This window comes from Calonectris borealis, chromosome 19 (assembly GCF_964195595.1).
Source record: "Calonectris borealis chromosome 19, bCalBor7.hap1.2, whole genome shotgun sequence".
Classification (NCBI taxonomy): domain Eukaryota; kingdom Metazoa; phylum Chordata; class Aves; order Procellariiformes; family Procellariidae; genus Calonectris; species Calonectris borealis.
The window spans coordinates 13276342-13279621 of NC_134330.1; the positions used below are offsets into that span (position 1 = coordinate 13276342).

Below are 3280 nucleotides of genomic sequence, written 5' to 3' on the forward strand. Positions count from 1 at the left end.
TGGAACAAGGTCTCAGGACAGCCCTGCACCACAAATGGCCGCTGGGACTGCTGAAGGACACCTTCCCAGTGGCCACCACTCCCCAGGCTGTGCTGCAAACAGTGCAAAGCTGCTTCTTTCCATCATATTCTCAGCTGCCTCAGAAGCAATGCCTTTGGTGTGAGTGTGCCAGCAGCAAATCTGTGTGCATGGGACCAATCCAGGAATCCAAGAGCCAGCTCCTCTTGTGCTAAATGATTCCCCTCCCCAGAATGACTCTTGGAGACCGCCAGCATCTCCCAGGGAGCCCCGCATTTCAGCACATGGATGGGAGAAAGCCGTCAAAACAGTTTTCCCCAGGGAATGATGGTGCACTGTAGGCATGAGGAGCTGGACAAAAAAACAGTGTCGGAAAAGGCCTAAGACCTCCCAGGAAACATGGCTTTCATCCAAGGATGCTGTTCTGAAGAATGGTCTCATTTCCTGTTTCTAGAGGATCTTGCCGAGAAGCGCCTCCTTCGTCGAGCAAGGCTTTCTCCAAAGCGGTTACCTGCAATGACTGTAAAGTCAGAGCAGGGTCAGAAAGCGGAGGGGAGTGAGCCTCGTGCCAGGTGAGACGCTTGCATAAATGGATGAGGGTGACCCCGTGCTCTCGTCTCCGTGGGAGCAAGATGTTTCTCCCAGACACAGAGGCTAGACGAACTCGAATTGCGGTTATCCCTCGTCCCACTAACCAATGGTTTCTTGGTGTATGGCAAGCGTCTTGTAGCTTCTTGGGAGACTCTGCTGGCAGCATCATTTCTTTCTTTGTTCCTGGTGTGCAGATCCATTGAGTAACTAACTGCAAATGCTCATTCCAGGCGCGGGAGGCCTTTTCGGCTTTCCCTTCAGCTTGAAATGACCCCGACCTTTCCGTTTGCTGAGAACAGTGTTCTGCAGTTAGTTACTGCAGAGGATTCCTCTGGGTAACCAGAAGCCTCTTCTATGCTAACGCCTGTCTTACGGCCTGCAAAAGAGAAGGGCCAAAGAGAGCTCAGGGGCAGGATTGCTTTCCTCATGGGCTCGTGTCCTCCTCCTTTTTGACACTGTGTCCCCAGCGCCCAACCTGCTCGTACAGCCCATGAGCACTCTGTATTTTGGACCACTGAGCAGACTTCCATGCACTGACCTGGAGGGCGTAGAGGTATAGGGCATAGGGGCATAGGGCAAAGGACCCTGTTCCTCTCGTTGCTCCAGCAAGAGAGGGCCTAGACCTGGGCATCTTGAGGTTTAGTGGGGCTGTTGGGCACATCTGAGTGTGACAGCTTGGGGTCTTCTCTGTCCCTGTGGACTTGATCACAAGGAGGCAAGTAGAGCGCATTCTGCTGCAGAAGCAGGTGCGCCACTTGGAAGCACAAGATGCTCCTCCTACACTCCTGCCAACGCACCCTATTGTCTTTGCAGGCAGCTACCGGCCATCCAGGGGAGCTCCTTGAAGGAAAAGGAGGAGAAAGAGAAACTGATTCCTCTGATCAAACCCAGAACAGTAGACTTTGTTGCCACAGCTATTGAGAGGAGACAAAAGGTACCTGACACGGGCTGCTGCACTGAGCGTGTCGTACTGGGCTGTAGGGAGGCGTGGCACCATGCATGCCGATTCTCACAGGGTTCCTCACTGCGTGTTCACGGCACCACTGACTAGTTGCTTTGGTGCTTACTTGAAGAGAGGCGGGTTACTCTGTCGTTTGAGAATATACTTTTCACTTCCATTCGCCTCATGAAACACACCCAAAGACCTCACTTGTGCATGTTTCTGTCGGCAACGTGACTGCAAGGCTTGTCTGGAATAGCCAGCTGCCAGGTGGTTTTTAGCCTGGTGGTCACTTAGCTCCCTGGTCATTACAGACAGGCTCTTTGGTGGAGCCTGCAGGAACCTGGGAGCAAACCAGCATGGACAGAAAGGCAGAAGAGAAGGGGCAGAAGGGAGGGTAGGAAGGAAAACAGCTCAGCCCTCTGCAGGGCAAACTAATGCTGCCTGCTGTTGCATTTTGGTCGTCCTCCAGAATAAACGCTCGAAGAGGAAGGAGAAGCTTCCAGAATACATCCAGAAATACCTGGATGAAGAGGAAAAGAATCAAAGACAGCTGGCGGAAGAGAAAAAAAGTAAGAGTCAAACCTCGCCAGTGACCAAAGCGAAGAGAGCAAAGGAGACACCCAAAGCAAAAGCTAAGAGACAAGAGGAGACACAGAGGAGCCAGGTACTTTGAATTCCTGCAGAAAAAGAGCATGTTCTCCTTCAGGGGGGCTGTGATTGCAAGGTGCCTCTAGCACCCAAGCCGTCATAGCAGTGTTGCTGCAGCAGAGCTGGGCGGGTGACTGCTGCCTTTCCTGAGCAAGAGGGGTGACAGGGAGTTGTAGTGAAACCCTGGTGACTGTCAGGCGTCACCCTAAGGGCGTGCTGAGGTCCTTCTGCTGGTTTTTGCTGTCCCGCTAGGGTCCCTGCCAGAAGTGGTCTGGGGGTCTGCATGCTGGGAAGCAGCACCCTCCGGGTGTGGGGTTGTTGTACGAGAGTGTCTTCCTGCGCAGGAATCCAGTTCCTCTGAGCAATCGTCAGTCAGCCCCCCGACTAGCACGGAGGCGGGGGAGTCCAGCCCTGACCTCCTGGAGACAGTGACGGAGGAGTGGGAAGAGGCCGGAGAAGAGCCACCCACAGTCCACGAGGACGACCCTGTCCCCCCTAAGCGGTAAGAGTGCGCCAGCTCCAGCCAAGGCCTGGGGCAGTGGGGTGGTGGGTCAAGGAAGCCAACCCCTGAGCCATGGGGCCATATAGAGTGCCGGGGGATTTCTCCAGCCATGGGAATGAGCTGCTTAGGCCAAAGCAGGTGCTTGAAACTCCTCCTGCCTCAAAGGGGCTGTGGGGCCGAATGAGGCCACGTTTGTGTGGGACTGGGCGTGGGAAGAGGCAGGAGGGTCACAGCTGAAGGGTCAGAGAGACCTTGTCCTTGCTGTTGCAGGAGCCTTTCCCCACGGACACACCAGGCCCTGCGGGAGGTGGTGACGTGCATCCTGGGGCAGGTCGCCCACAAGCGCAGGGGGCAGAGGGATGACCAGACAGATCTGCAGGACAAGCTCAAGTGGTAAATCTCTCCAGACACGGGCAGTGCTCCCTCTCCCGCAGTGCCCTTCCTCCCGCTTCCCGCAGCACCCGGGGAGAGAGGCGCTTTTCCTGGCACTGGCCTCTCGGCAGAGGCGCCTCCTGCGGCCACGGCAGGCGCCCAGCTTGGGAGCCCCGGCTGCAGAGCTGTCTCCCTGTGCGCACACC

At 55.8% G+C, this 3280-nt stretch overlaps 1 long non-coding RNA gene across 1 annotated transcript; it reads left to right on the forward strand.

The window, feature by feature from the left end:
• Positions 1 to 2092: 2092 nt before the first annotated feature.
• On the forward strand, positions 2093 to 3078 carry LOC142090398 (uncharacterized). The gene is made up of 3 exons (XR_012676518.1): positions 2093 to 2216; positions 2545 to 2702; positions 2973 to 3078. It is a non-coding gene; the product is annotated as an uncharacterized LOC142090398 (long non-coding RNA).
• The last annotated feature ends 202 nt before the right edge of the window (positions 3079 to 3280 follow it).